Source organism: Rhinatrema bivittatum, chromosome 10, assembly GCF_901001135.1.
Source record: "Rhinatrema bivittatum chromosome 10, aRhiBiv1.1, whole genome shotgun sequence".
Classification (NCBI taxonomy): Eukaryota; Metazoa; Chordata; class Amphibia; order Gymnophiona; family Rhinatrematidae; genus Rhinatrema; species Rhinatrema bivittatum.
The window spans coordinates 89,441,781-89,457,824 of NC_042624.1; the positions used below are offsets into that span (position 1 = coordinate 89,441,781).

Consider the following 16,044-nt stretch of genomic DNA (forward strand, 5'->3'; position numbering starts at 1 on the left):
GAAGTGGTAATGAAAAAAAACTTTTAAAAAATTGAAAAGAAGAGGTGAGATCGAGTTCTGAGAGTGCTTTATAGTTTGTCTAATCCAGTCCTTTGCTGTTCCCTTTCCCTTTTTCTTGCATTATGTGCTTCAGTGTGTGAAACTCTGTGCTGATTCATCTTTGGTTGTGTATGAATGACTGGTGAGAGGATGAACTGTAAAAGGGGCATTTATTCATGAAAGAAGTGTGTCTGGAAAGCTAGAAAAGAGGAGAAAAAGGTAGGAGGTAGCTAGGTTCCATCCAGCAGCCCCAATCCTCCCACTTCTTCCTTTTTGAAGTCTACAGCAAATAGGGATGTGCATTTGTTTTGGATGAATTAGACAATTTCAACAAAATTGTCTAAATTGTCCTGGTTCGGAGGACCCGAAAAACAAATGTAATTTTTCTGAAATTTTGGGAAAATTTGTTTTTTGGGTTAGTGCACACTAATGGAAGTCAGTGCGTGCTAACTTTAAAATGTTAGTGCGCGCTAACCTGAAAATCAGCGTCCGCAGAAAAAAGAAAGCCCGAACCATGGGAAAACCGAAATTTCCCATGGCGGGCCAAAAACGAAGCGGAACCGAAGGGCAGTATTGCTGCACATCTCTACACAGCAACACCTCCAGAACCCAAGCCTGTTGTCTTTCAGCCCCCTTCAGCAGCATGAGATCATCATGGGACAGATCCGGAGGATGCCTACAGTCGCAAATGTACTCTGAAGAATGTAAAAATTCATTAGGCATCTGTCAAAAGAAATCCAGTATTTGATCCAAAAAGTCATCCAAATGTCTGCTCTGCTCTGATGCTTGCTGAGGCTACTTTTCCTGTCTCTCTTGCTTCTTTTCCTTGCTCGCTTGCTCTCTTTTTACTTCCTTTCACCACTGCTGCTGCAGCTATAGCACAAAAAACAGGCTCCACATTAGTAAAACAGTTATTCTATCAGGTATGGACATTTCGCTTTCATGCAATCTGTACTGAATACCACCCTCTACCTGACAAATATTTTTCTGAGATCATTAGCCCATGAAAAATACCACACCACACCATTGCACTTTGGTACATAGGGACCTAACTCTAACAAGCTCGTTATTCTTTCTTTGTATTTCCATGAATATATTTACATAATGAAGCACAATAAACATTATCATAGCAATGATAACCCTCATTACCATATCTTAAGAGGGGCAATAAATGGGTAGTACATACAGTGATGTGCACTATGAGGTTAATTTTAAAAGTTGGAAGTGAAATTGGAAGATGGGCATGCATCTAGCACTTGCATGTGTCCAACTGATTTTATAAGGCAGCCAGATGTGCACACAAGTGCTGATGCATTAATATCTCGCATTGGCCAAAAAAAGGGGTGGAGTGTGAGCAGGGTATGGGGATTTCAGGGTGTGGCCAAGAGATGTGCACTCAAGAACCTGAGCATGTGCCCAAGTCCAGTGCCACATAACTTTACTTCTACTATGGAGTAGTAGTAACCTAAGTCTCCAAAAAAGATTTACAGGCCATTGTGAGGTGTTTGAGGGGGTCTGGAATAACTGGGGGAGGGGTCTGGAATAACTGGGGGGAGTGTAGGCTAAAGAATCAGTGGGATTGAGAAGACCTAGCTGAACACTGGGTAAACTGGTGTACAAACTGGTGAAACTGGTCATCGGTTGGAAGCGCACCTGTTATAAAATACCCCTCAGTTGCGCATCAGTAAGCTGACTTTTGCTGCTGGGTACACTTAAGCTTAAAATTAGGTGCACATAGATGCAGGACTAGGCTATTTTATAGTATGTTGTTGTAATTTTTGGTGGATATGTCTTTTTTTTGTATTTGATTGTCATATCGTATTGCCCATTAAGGCTTTTTCTATATTATTAATTGCATCAGTAGCATGGGATCGTCTTGGTGTTTGAGTAGTTTCCAGGTTCTTGTGGCCTGGTTTGGCCTCTGTTGGAAACAGGATGCTGGGCTTGATGGACCCAGCATGGCAATTTCTTATGTTCTTATGTTCTTATATTATAAAATTGCCATGTCTCTGGGCACACACCGACACACCTACATATGTGCGCCTGTGTGCCCATTTGAAAGATAATGTCTATGACAGTAACATTCAAAGCAGTCTGTGAGCAGATATGTACATGGGTACATCAGTTTTTAGAAAATTCAGAGACTTTTAAACAAAAAATAATACTAGGACAGAAGGAGGTTGATTAGTTTATGATTGAAAAATACTATATAACTCTGTTGACCTTAGTTGGTGACTGTGTTAAAGATTATATGAAACTAGCAACCCTTCCCTTAACAATTTTTTCTATTTATATTCTCAGATTTTTCTAGTTACATTTGTCCATTTCTGAATTTGTGATAACCGGGTTTTGCATGCGTATAGGGGATATTTCAAATAATTATTGCCATATTGGGTCGTTCCTTTTATTAATATCTTAAACCAGATTTAATTGAAAGAAAATAATGATACTTTCACATTTGAACCAATATAGTTTTTGGCCTCTAAAACTAAATGCTTGGATATACTCCTTATTTATACAGCTAGATTTTTTAAAAGTGAGTACATATCTTATTAAAGATAAATGCTGATTTTCTACCACCATCAGTGAATGGCTGGCTGAATCAGTGAAATGCTTGATGTGCAAGCTTTGCTTTAGGCCAAAGTGGTGTTATATAGGCTAAACCTGCAAGAAAACTCTTCCCTTTGGCATTACTATTGCCTTACGAACAATGTAGAAAAAATGTCTCTTTTACAAGATCTTTTACTGGTGCCACTGCCATACACACTGAAAGCTAAAAAGCAAAAGAACCAAAAAGACAAGTTGCTGGACAGCTCAATCCTAAGCATATTGAACTGTTACACAGTTCATTTTTTTTTTATTAATAATTGCTCTTACTTTTGGAAATGTTTGCCATGTATGTGGGAAAAACTCCCCCGTGCATATGCTCTAAGCTCTTCATGTTAGCCTCTCTGAATGAATGGCTGCTGGTCGTCCTGCATTTTACAAAAGTTTCAGAATCCAATATAATCCTTGATCCTGACAGCATTGTTGTCAGGAAAGAAACAATATACCCAGACCTTCTCAAAGCAGAGGCCCTCTGTGAGAGGGCAGGCATTAATTTGATTTACAGCTAAAAGAAGTTAACGCAAAATATTCTCTCTTCTGAGCATTATCTACTTCTCAGTGTTAAGCACTCTTGACAACAATTTCCAAATTTTAATTCTTTATGTCCCAGAATCCCCCACAGATACTGGGGCAGATTTTAAAACCTGCGCGCGGGCGCAGATTTGTTCACGCAACCCGGCGCAAACAAATCTACGCCCAATTTTATAACATGTGCCTGCAGCCACGCACATGCTATAAAATCCAGGGTCGGCGCGCGCAAGGGGGTGCACAATTGTGCAACTTGCGCGCGCCTAGCCGCGCAGCCTGCCTCTGTTCCCTCCGAGGCCGCTCCGAAATTGGAGCGGCCTCGGAGGGAAATTTCCTTCCGCTCCCCCCGCCCCTTCCCCTTCCTTCCCCTCCCTAACCCGCCCCTCAGCCCTACCTAGAACCCCCCCTTACCTTTGTTGAAGAAGTTACGTGCGTCAGCCGACGGCCGCTGTGCCTGGAGGCTCAGGCCACACCCCACCCCGGAATGCCCATACCTCGCCCCTTTTTGCAAGCCCCGGGACATACGCGCGTCCCGGGGCTTGTGCGCGCCGCCGAGCCTATGCAAGATAGGCTCGGCGCACGCAGGGGGAGGCAGGGGTAGGTTTTCGGGGGTTGCGCGCGTATCTTACGCGAGCAACCCTTTGAAAATCTACCCCATTATTTGTACCTTTTTAACCTTTTTTTATTTTTTTTTCCACTAATACTATACTTTTTGGCAACACCTCTGCTTTGCATCAAAGATAGTGGAATCCAGCTTTTCGAACTCAACATAAATGCTTCATTGTTTTGAAGGTTCATAAATCATTAGAGTTTGGAAGTAATCACCTTTAAAAGCAGGCTATGAGAGCCTTTGCGGACTGGATACAAAGGTCTTTAAGTATCACACTGAAAGGCAGAGATGCTTTCAGTTGAGAATTTTATACAGGAAGGATTTTTTCTGGCAATAATTCTCTGTGTCGTAAGAGTAGTTTCCCTTCTTGATGGCTTTATGTTGATTTAAAAGTAGATTTTCATGGGGTTGAAAAGCACATTTCCTCCTTACAGGGAAATGCATAAGTGTTACTGCAGAGCCTTTCTCCCTGGCAATCCATTTAAAACACAGCCATCTATCTTACAATGAAAACATATTTTTTTTTGTTGTGACCTTTTGTACACAAAGTGATAATATTTTTCTCATACCATTTACAAAATGCTATGTTTGAAGGGATGAAAGCATTGCAATACCTTATTTTTGACCATCAAGATTACTTTTTAAATAGGATGATTCTGGTCATTTGCTTAGATCAAGGTTTTCCAACCAGATCTGATTTTTGAGTTATTCAAATTAATATTCATGAGCTGTATCTGCATATATTTGATCAGGCTAATTTGCATATACAAATTTCAGTTATCCTGAAAAACAGACCTTGTCGAAGGAACCAAGGAGTGACTTTGGGAATCACTGCCTAGATCATGTAAGATCTTACAAAATAGACAGATCCCATTATAAATCTAAATATTCAGTCATTTATCAACTGCATGTGATGCTGTGTGTAACCAACATGTGGTTACATGTGTATGGTGCTGTGTGTAATGAACCCAATAGGTTAATTTAAGGGTGCTCAGTCAAGTAAAGTGCCTATATACAACTGATACATGGATGGATAATTTGGTCTGAATAAAGCTTATAGGTAAATAATGAAAGATATAATAGGTATATAACAGGTATATAATGAAGGATAATGTAATGGAAATCATAGGTTATAATTCCACTTCAAAAGCACCCCAATTAATGTCGATGTATTGACCCAGAATACACATTTACTATTGAGATGAACGAGACTTTGTATAAAAATCGACCTAGAAATATATTTGCTAGAAAATGTATATGCTGTTATATTGACCTAGAACATGAGCATTGAAACAATGAGAATGTTGACCAAGCTATAGTAAGATGATATTGTAAACCATTGTGATCTGACTTTGGAACAACGGTATATAAAACGCCTAAATAAATAAATAATAGCTATATAAAGGGACTGTTTTCTAAAATATTAGATAGTGCTGTTTCTGAACTATTTTACCTCCTACTACATTTCAAATTCTCAGTCATTGATACAATTCATATATATCTTCACGTCTTTCTCTCTGTGTATATATATATTTACAGAGAGAGACAGAGAAAGAGATAAAGTAAAACTAATCAACATACATAAAGCAAGAAGCAATGTTAAACAACTCTGCGTTTAATAACAATTTAACAAATGATAGTGCCGTATGTTCTAGGGGAAGCTATAACATTTTGTTAGAATTTTTTTGGATAGCTTTCAGGATTTGAACAATCTGATGTTTATGGCTGTATAAACTACATAATTATCAGATTGCTCAATTCATTAAGTATAAAACATTTAAAATCTTTTATCATAACGTTTATCTCTCACACTTTTCTTTTTTTTTTTTTCTTCCTTTGCCTTCAGTGCTATCAAATGCAGAAATAGCTTTTTACTTACCATTCTGGGAAAGATGAAATTTATCATTGTGCCATAAATACCCTGGAAAGCAAAGAAAATGTTATTAGTTTATTATACCCTCATCCACAGGGATCCTCACTGCCAAACAGAATGCATCAGTAGCAAAACAATGAGCAAATGGATCTGTTGAAGGAGACACAAATCACTGGTTAATGCAGATGCAAGGGGATCTTACATTGGGCATTTTTTAGCACGTTACCCAAATATTTTACTTTTCATTATATTTGGCTGAAGAAATTTGCTGATTGTACATTGCAGCTGCTAAACTATGGTACCTTCTAGATAAAAGAAAGCAGATTAAATGTTTTTTTTTTGTAAAGGGAAGAAATGCAGGTTTTAAAACACGCTCAGACTTTCCAACAAAAGGATGAACATTATTTATAAAGTACTTTGTGGATGGTTTGGAGCCATCATTGGAAATGTATTTATCTGATCTTAGTTGTATAATAAGTGTAGATCTACCTATGTATCGATACGTGCATATATAAAAAGTCACGTCATTCAATGAATCTGAAGACCAAGCTTGATTCTGGTGTACAAGGAGATACAAAACATTAGCAGAAATAATATTCTAGGTATATTTAATGAACTGCGTTTCAGGGCTGAAATCATCTTACGGTGCTCAATGTCAGTTTGATCACCCCTTTCTCCTTCTCTGCTCAAGGAAATTCATTTGTGTGCCCCTAGTCCGGGCTATACTTATAAAAAGCACTGCCTATTCCAGTTGGGCAGTATCATTAACATAGCACATTTCTTTTTAGGATGCTGGTGCTGCATTTCTGAACACTGAGCATATATGAATGGAAAAGAATTGCATTGGCTATCAGCTTCAACACCATGTCTTACCAAGTTTTCTTGATCCTGCTAAATAGTGAGATGTAAAAGTATTGTTTTGTGGGGGGAAAAACATTTTTAAAAAATTATATTTAAGGCTTAGCTGAAATGAACATTGAATTAACTGTATAGTAGGATGTAGTTGAGTGAAAGTATATTTAAACTTTACTGATGCTTGAGAGCTGCTCACCAGCTCTCAGATCTCAACTAATTCTTCACAAAACCTGGAGCCCTTCTTACTCAAATATGCAAAACCTGCACCTGCTGCTGTAGAATATTATCAAATATCCAGTTTCTAAATTATCAAAATAAAGGAGCATGCATATCAATTTAACAAATAAGCATCTAACTCTTTTGAGAATTTCAAAAAGGAATATGGAATTCTTTGGAGAATTTAAATTGTTTTAAGTATTTGTTTTGTAATAAGTAACTTTGGGGCTATGATATAACTCAGTAATTGGAAGGAACCTTGGTTTTATGAGATTTTTCTCCTGGTGTACTGGTACTGCCAGTGCTGACTTTATATGGCTGGAACAGCACAACCAATACCACAATTCACTGTAATGTAAATTAGAAAGAAAACTAGGACTGGTGAAAATTCAAATTCAATCATATCCCTATAACCCTGTTTCAACACAGTTGCACACATGGTCAGCATTTAGTTAACTTTGCATTTTAGTTGAGGCTGAGTAGATGAAGTAACTTCTTACATTTTTAGAGTACTTTTCTTCAGAATTTAAAAAAAAATCCATCCAGGATGATTAATTATTAGCTATAGTGCATTTTTAAGGTAATACTTGTGCCGGTGCATGGTGACAATCAGCTTAGTAGCACCCTGATTTACCTACCGCTATAATGGAGGAAGTAGCAAGTGGGAAAAGCATTTCCAAACTCCAGTCAATATTTACCTCAGAAATAAAAGATTAATCTTAACGATGCTCTTTGTTCTGACAGCTGACATAATCAACAAATTATTTTGGGTAGTACTGCTGGTTTAAAAACTCTGGTTTAAGGCTCATGTCTTTTCTTTAAAAGCAGCAAAAAAAAATCATTAGTGGATAAAAGCCCCAGATGATCTGGCACCGCTTTCCACAGCTGAAAGAACTTGAATGATTTTGCTTAAAACAAATCTCAGCTTTATTGTTTAGCAGTCAATGAAAGGGAAAAAAAAAAAAAACAACCCAAGCCTTGCCACGGTTAATTTACATAAACACTAATGTGGAAAACAGCCTCAGGTTAGGTGTACCCTATCAATAGAGAGTGCAGGAAACCTACTGAGCACTGCAGTCTGCCTTGCTCTTTATAGGTTTTGAATTAGCAAAGAGGATGTTAAGTCCCCGGCTCCTGAAGAGGGCAGCACGTTCTAGACAGTATGGAACGGCAAACTTGGACAACTCAGGCTTTGCTGAGATGTAATGAGGCAAAAACCTCAGCAAAATCTGCATATTTTATGTAGACATGGGCTCCCGTGAGACGATAAACCTGTAAAAAAAAAAAGTTTTGTGCTGCTATAGGCCAAAGTCAACCTTGTATCTGATTATAACCTGGCACACTTAAATTATGTACCTATGGGCTAAGGTAATATATTTAGAAGTGGGACAACAAGCTAGCTATCAGCCCCTAGGATTTCCACGAGGAATGCATTTTAACTTTAATACGGTAGATACATTTTCCTATTGGCAGTGCATTGACTGTCAAATCTACTAAAAGGGCTAGATTTAATTATCTCACTTCTTGCACATTTCATCTCAATCGCTATGGCAACCTTCAGTTGCCTCAGCGGCAATGCACACTTTAATCAGATATTTCCTCACTCATATCTTTCTACACCACAACAATGTAGTCAAAATTACAGCCAAGCCCCGCTGCATCTGATAGCACCTTCTGTGATTTAAAGGTTATGACCCTCCACCCACATGCTCAAACACATCCGAGGAGGTTGGGCACGCTGATGAGAAATTCGTGATGAGCGTATTTTGCCTCTTTTCTTCTTCATTGAATTGTTGCTATTTCGATTACTGTTCTTTTCTTTTTTTTTGCAGAGCTTCTGCCCATTAAACAATGCATGGCAACCGCACCCAACCTAGTAAGCCTTGGGCAGGGCTTCAGATTTTTATAAGCATATCTTTTTAAGGCCTGCATACAGGAAACATTATGGTTAACCATACAATAGGTTGACTCTTGGTTTACCTCTCCCCAGGACGAGAGGGTCCACCTTATTTTATTTTCTTACTACATTCTTGTGTATCAGGACCAATTTATTTTAAAAGTGAATCATGCTGTACCTTTCAGTTTTCCCAAGACAGAAATCAGACAGAATATATTTACTTAGAAAGTTTGTTTGAAAAATAATTTGGAAGGCCACTTCTTTGCTTTGAAAACCCCTACAAGTAAAGGGCCAGATTTTCTCAGGATTTACGCGCGTAACCGCTCCTGTGCGCGCCGAGCCTATTTTGCATAGGCCCGGTGACGCGTGCAAGCCCCGGGACGCGCGTATGTCCCGGGGCTTTGTGAAAGGGGCGGGGCAGGACCGAGGCCTCCGGCACATGTTATAAAATCGGGCGTACATTTGTGCTTGCCGGGTAGCACGCACAAATGTACCCCGCGCAAATAGGTTTTAAAATCCGGCCCAAAATGAGCAACACTTTCATATATGGGAAGATAAAATTATCACTGGAAAGTTTCATTTCAATGACCACACTGCCTCATTGAAAAATGCTCAGATGACTTTATACAGTGCAGCTCCAACAGAAGCAATGCGAAAAAAAGGATAAATAATAGACATTTTATTTATGGTGCAAAAGTATATTCACAAGGAAAAGCAAATTTTTATTCTGTAATTAGAAAAGTGTTCCAAATATGTTAAAACCTGGATAAAATAAATTAGGACCTCATGTACCTTGCACACATTGGCAGGCGTCAGTGGCAGTAAGCCTGAGTATGGAGAACACATTGAAAGTGGGTTTTCAGGCCAATGTGCACTCAATAACTGTCCTCATGGACTGATGAGAACAACTGTAGTACTCTTCTGAGCAAGAAGAAGGGTGTAGGAACAGAATTAATGACCAAGGAAAGAGCAAATATCCATTAAAATCTACAAACCTATAACAAAGACACAACATCATTGAAAATACTCTCTACACTAAATACAGGGACCCATTCTTTTCCACACTTACCAACCAGACTGCTGTCCTGAGGATCCTAGTAATATAAACTCAGCTCATTTAATGGGCCATACCTGGCTAAAAACCTTAGCTCATCTATCATCAGGCATTTTGATGGTAACTTTTAAACTGGCACATGGGCACACAGTGCGTATATGCCAGCCTGCACCCAGGAACGCAGTCTATGCCCGCATATTATAAAATAGTCTGGGTGTGCGCCCAATTTTAAACAGGTGTGTAAATCCTGATTCTACCAAGTAAGTCGCGGAATTTTAGAAGGGCATGCGTCCACACCATTGCCAGTTTCACCAGTTTGTCCAACGGTTTGCCTAGTTATGAGCTAGGTCTTTCAAACCCCTTGACTTGATAGTCTGCACTCCCCTCAGTTACCTTAAAACTTTTAACTCAGTCATAAATGGCTCTTTCTTTTTATTTTTTAACTTACTCCTCCTTCACAGCAGAAGTAAGCTTACACAGCAGGGAGATCTGGCCGCGCCCAAGTACATAATTATTTATGGGCACTTTTCTTGGCCATGCCCAAAAATGCCCCTGCCCTGCCCCTACCACAGCCATGCTGTGCTCCTTTTTGAATATTTTTGAGATGTGCACGCAGCAGGAGATACGCGTGCATCTGGACGACTTTTAAAGATTGGTGGACACGTGTGAGCCCAACTTGTGTGCGCATCTCCCAGTTTTGGTGTGCCGGGCTTTTAAAATTCACCTTTATGTGTGCGTGTGCGTGTGTGTGTGTGTGTGTGTGGGGGGGGGGGGGGGTGAAGGAGGGCTGTTGGTTTTATTTAAATGTACTTTAGCATACGTGATTGAAAATAACTGTGTGGTAGTGCTGTAAATAGTCAGTATGAATTAGTTGCACTTGCCAATACAGAAATGCAGCATGCCAGCAATGTCTATATCTTAATATTCCTGAAGATTCAGACTCCCTTGGATTTGTGCTGTAAGATGGTAACATTTAAACAGGTGCGTGGGTGCACATGTGTGTGCGTGTGCATCAGCCATTTTATAACTTATGCACGTATGTGCGCTGACGGTATAAAATAGCCTGAGCACGTGCACATGGGCAGGTGATTTTAAATGGATGCATGCCTAAGCACGCAAATGCCGCTTCTACTGCTTAAGTGGGGGGATTTTAAAAGACGCACGCCAATGCCATTACCAGTTACACCAGTTCATTCCCAGTTTGGCCGTGTAAGGAATAGAAATTCTCCCGTGAACCGCAGCATAAACGAATGGGCCTCTGAGTGAGCGGAGGCTTTAATGGAGCATTTATGCCCCTCCAGCTCACTGAATGAATGAATGTTTTCCAATCCATAATGAATACTTTCTTTTTTTTTAATCAACTCCATTCCAAATATCTGCTTTTGCAGGAGTTGCTGTTTAGTGTTTAGGTTTTTTCAATAGTTGCATTCTGGAGGCCAAAAAGGCATTGGGTGGCTTGACCTCTAAAATGGCAGTATTCCCCTCTGCTGCCTTAAAGCCCTTTTAAATGTGTGTTGAGAATTGGAGCTTATATTTTGTACGATTGTGGCCTTAGTTGTAATCTGCTAAAATGTAACGAACAATGGTACTATTACAGCATATTATCAACCTCTACCAGACGCCGTCTAGCACTTCCATTAATGAAAGTAAATAAAGTTATTATGTTGTTAAGGTGGTTTTCTAAGATCAATTCTCCAAGTCAATAGTCAAAGTAACTATTTTCAGCTGGGCAAATGAGTGCATCCTAATAGAACATAATAGCCCATAGCGTGTGCAGAATAAAAGAAGCTAATGGGGTAAAGTATTTAACTTTTAGGATCATATTGAATATAAAAAAGCATAGTATGTGTATTTATATTTTTGTAATATTACTTCAATGCATATTATAATGAACCATGTTACAGTGAATTTTTTTTTTTTTTTTTTAAGAAGGGATCCTCTGATGCAATGAATATTTTCTGATGTCCCCAGTTTCTCTAACGTGCTTGTTATAGTGAATGAGTCCCCTGCCATGGTAAACATTTGCTGCATCGCAGGTCGTTTTAATGGAAATCCTTGATGGCCTGTTACACTCCCTAATTGTAACACAGAAAGAAAACGATTCACAATTGCATAATAAAGTGATTTCAATGCCTGTGTATGCTTTACTTAAATGCTTCAGATACAAATCATGTTTCATGTGTGTATGCTTTTTTCATGTTTCATCTGGATTATGTTGTTTTTCATGTTTCATGTGGATTATATTTTTTTTTCTCATGTTTCAAATACAAATCAAGGGGAAAATTTCTCCTCCTAGAGTGGTGACTTTTTTTTTCATGATTCACAATAATACTGAGGAAGGAAGGTCAAAATACATTTGTTACAGATGTAAAAAAGTTGCTTGACTTTCCGTGCTAGTAACAGAAACCTAAGTACTCCCTGGTTTTCTTCGTCTGGACTGTAAAATGGCTTTGCAATCTGTTTTAGTTTTTCAGCATTGAAAATAGTCCAACAAATCTATGGTGATATTATAAACATTATAAATATATATATACACACACCCATATACTTACATACATAGAGAGAGAGAGAGAGAGAGAGAGAAAGAGAGAGAAGATATAAATTATGTATGTATATATGGGGTAGGCAACTTCAGTCCTTGTGTGTCACAAACGGGCTGTGTCTTCAGGATATCCACAATGCATATGCAGTATTCCAGTTTAGTTTTTCCTGCCCCAAGTCTTTGGGTTTTTAGTTTGGTTTTGCAATTGTTCAAAATGTAAATTATAACTTGAATGTGTATTAAATAATGCTGTATTATATGCAGAATTTATTTTACATGTGGCATATTTTTTCAGGGGAATGTTCTTTTTTCCCTGCCCTACTAACTCTCTCCATCTCATGTAAGTCAACAAAGCAAACTTGGGCTGTGTATTTATTTGTGTAGGGAAAAAAACTTGGAGGACCATGAGGGATAAAGGAAGTTATAAAGGAAAGTGAAATAAAAGATGGGAGAGGGACAAGAAAGTGGAGGGTGGGAGAGAATGGAAAAGATATTGGGAAGAAAGGCATAAAAGAGAGATGGAGGAATGGAGAGATGGAGGAATTTGGAGAGATGGAGGAATTTCTTCACGGAGAGAGTGGTGGATGCCTGGAATGCCCTTCCGGAGGAAGTGGTGAAGTCCAAAACTGTGAAGCACTTCAAAGGGGCTTGGGATAAACACTGTGGATCCATCAGGTCTAGAGGACGCGTATAAAGAGCAGGCAGCAAAACACTGCATGGAGCGGCAGTAGCCACAGAGGCATTCACGGAGCGGGATGCCAGTGGCCAGCAGTTGGTGTTCCACCTTCACGGAGTGGAAGGATGGAGGGCTGCTATCCCCCAATTAAAAAAAACAAAAACAAAAAACAGGGATGGGTTCATGGGCTATAGGTATTACCAATTATTAGGCTTATTCAATATTTGATGATAGTTAATGTGACTTTCAAGGCATATCCAGCATAGCTCCCTGCTTCAACGGCAGGGGAGAAGAAAACCTAATACTTCACGCATATCTCTGCTTCAACGGCAGAGAGCTATGCTGCCGCTTACCCAACTAATCAAACTTAACATTTCACTTGGAAGCAGCTCCATCACTGCTCTCTACATTAATAGTGGGGGTGAAAGGGAAATAGAACCTAAGGTTACTAAGAGCCAAGAGAAACAGATAAGTATGAGAAAAAAAGAAATGTGAAGCTTGCTGGGCAGACTGGATGGATCGATTGGTCTTCTTCTGCCATCATTTCTATGTTTCTATATGAATGAATGTGGAAGGACTGGAAGTTTCACAGGGGGTAAGGTTGCCAACTTTAAAAAATAAAACACCTGACTAGATGACAACCAGGCTTTATCTCCTTTGCAATACCCCTTGCCCCTTCCCACCCTCCCCTTACCCATGGACCTGTTCTTTTAGAAGTTGCGGTAGGTCCAAAACCCTATGCACAGTAGTAGCAGCAGCAGGGACATGATGTCAATGTGCCCTTAGGCCGGGAACGGAGCCAGAGCATGCTCTGCTGCTCTTAGGCTCTGCTTTTCATATGGAATCCTGGAGGGAACAATTAGCCTCTGAATTCATTACCGGAGGATGTGGTTAAGGCAGTTAGAGTAGCAGGGTTTTAAAAAGTCTTGGACAAATTCCTGGTGGAGAAGTCAATAAACTGTTATTAACCAAGCAGATTTAAGAAATGCCCACTGCTAATCACTGCGCAAAGCAGCATGGGATCTATTTATCTTTTGGGATCTTGTCAGCTACTTGTGACCTGGATTGGCCACTGTTGGAAACAGGTTACTGGGCTTGATGGATCCTCCAGTATGGCATGTTGTTATGATTGCTCCAGAACAGGAAAGGTATCAAAAGACTAGTGGTTAGATATGCTATTAAGCTGATGGACAGTGTGAGTAAGCACAGAAAAGGGAATGGATTAGGAGGGGGTATAAAAGATGCTCCCCATGTGGCGTTGGAAGGAAGCTAGCATGGGAAGAGAATAAGACAGATGGTGCCTCAGTGGTGCCTCTTTGTCTGAGTGGAGTCCTGAGGTGTTGCCAATAGCCCACGAGAAGTGTGAAAGCTGGAGGAGTTGCTGAGCAGTAGATAAGAGAAATAAAGTTTGGAGGCATGAGGTTGGAAGTCACAGGACCTAGAGGAGAGATGATTGCTGGACCTTCAGCACAGAGTGAAGGATCTGCACCTGCCAATGGATGGAGGTGTTTTGTCTCGATCCAATCCTGGTGGCTGTAACAGAGACTTTCTTTCTCAGAGACTTTGATTTAAATCTTGGAGCCGTAGAGGGTCTGGGGAAGATAAAGAGAAGAATGGGAAAGGAGAAAGGGCTCTGGGAATGTGTGACCTGTGGAACTGACTGAACTTTCTTGTTGGGGGTGTCCAGCCTAGCCTCCTGTTAGGAACTGTGAATTGTGAAAGTGAAGGAGCTGGGACATTTTCCTACTAAACTAAAAAGAGAAGGGACAGTGTGTTTCATATTCCTTGGACCACAGCTGATCTGGGAGATATGAAGAATTTTGATATTCTGGTGAAGTGGTGAGACCTGTCTTTAATGTTAGTAATCTTTGAGCTAGGAAATGTGAATTTCTGAATTTGGAAATGTTTGCTGCTTTTTGGGGATTTTTGCCATTGAACTAGTTTGAACCGTTAATTTGTTTTCTCTACTTTTTGCTGAAAGGACAGTTTATGGTAAAGGTTTGATTTTTGAAGCATGGGTATTGGTGTGGACAACTGGACAACGTGTTTTTCAAGGTGTCGATGACCCAGTTTGACCCTACAGATGAATTTGCCCCAGCTCACACCCTGAGAGAGTGTTCCCCACCCTGGCAGAGCTATCCCAGTATTCCCTAAGGCTGAGAAGGTGAGCCCCTGTGGAGGTGGGGTTACAAATGCTGGCTTGATCCCTGGATTGTGCTCTCATGTACCTGCTTCTGCCACTTCTGTGTTCGGGCCTCACACTGGCCAATAGGTAATGAAGAACAGGTTTGCTGGGAAGGGGAGAGCAGAACAGTGGCTGTGAAGGCTGCAGTTGGCAGAATACCATCACTTCTATTGCTGATTTAATATATTATCAACCACTAACCTCTCTTCATTAAAAGTGACCAGGCCAGCCAAATACTGATCGGTTAGCAAACCTAATGGGGAGGGAGAGATTAGTCGATCAAGAAAAGGAAGCATATCTTCCATTTTTAACTCCATGTTAGCTGCCCTTCTTGGTTGAGCTACAATCCTATTAATGCAATAAGTTAGAAGTTTGACAGTAATATTCCCTGTGCTTAATTCAGTTTCTCCAATGGATCTTGCTACTCCTTTATCCTACTCAGCCTTGCATGCTTTACATTGCAGCCTGTCAATATGAATGTGCATAGAAAGCAGGCTTCTTTTTGCTGGTACAGAAAAGCCCTCTGTATAGCAAAAAGAAAGGCAGGCAAGCCAATGGTGGCAAGAAGATGAAAGGATAGGTGTGGGCTGAAATCCCAGATTCACTTGTATGTTCGGAGAATATCATCTTTTGCTAGCAACTGCTCATTTTGTATTGATATAAATCCTAAAAGCTAGTCATTTACGACTGGATTTTAAAAGGGCCCTGTGCATAAATTTCGAGGGTTACACATGTGGCTGGGCCTTGCGTGCGCCATGTGCATTTTACAACAGGCCCGGCCACATGCATAACCCCTGTTATGTGCCAAAGTGCCGGGCCTGCTGAAAGGAGCGGCCTGGGGGGCATGGTCTGGACAAGGAGGGGCGGGTCGGAGGGCAGGCTGGGACAGTGCCATTAGTCGCTGTCCTGGGGAAGCGCGCGTACCAGCAGCCGGCCGGCACATGGAAGATACTGCTCCTCCG

At 40.3% G+C, this 16,044-nt stretch overlaps 1 protein-coding gene across 1 annotated transcript in view; it reads right to left on the bottom strand.

The window, feature by feature from the left end:
- Window positions 1-16,044, bottom strand: part of ADGRL2 (adhesion G protein-coupled receptor L2) — a 579,402-nt gene that overhangs the window by 410,446 nt on the left and 152,912 nt on the right. Inside the window, exon 2 of the mRNA XM_029618001.1 lies at window positions 5,664-5,705. The gene's annotated coding sequence lies outside the window, so the exon portion shown is untranslated. The remainder of the gene's footprint in view (window positions 1-5,663; window positions 5,706-16,044) is intronic.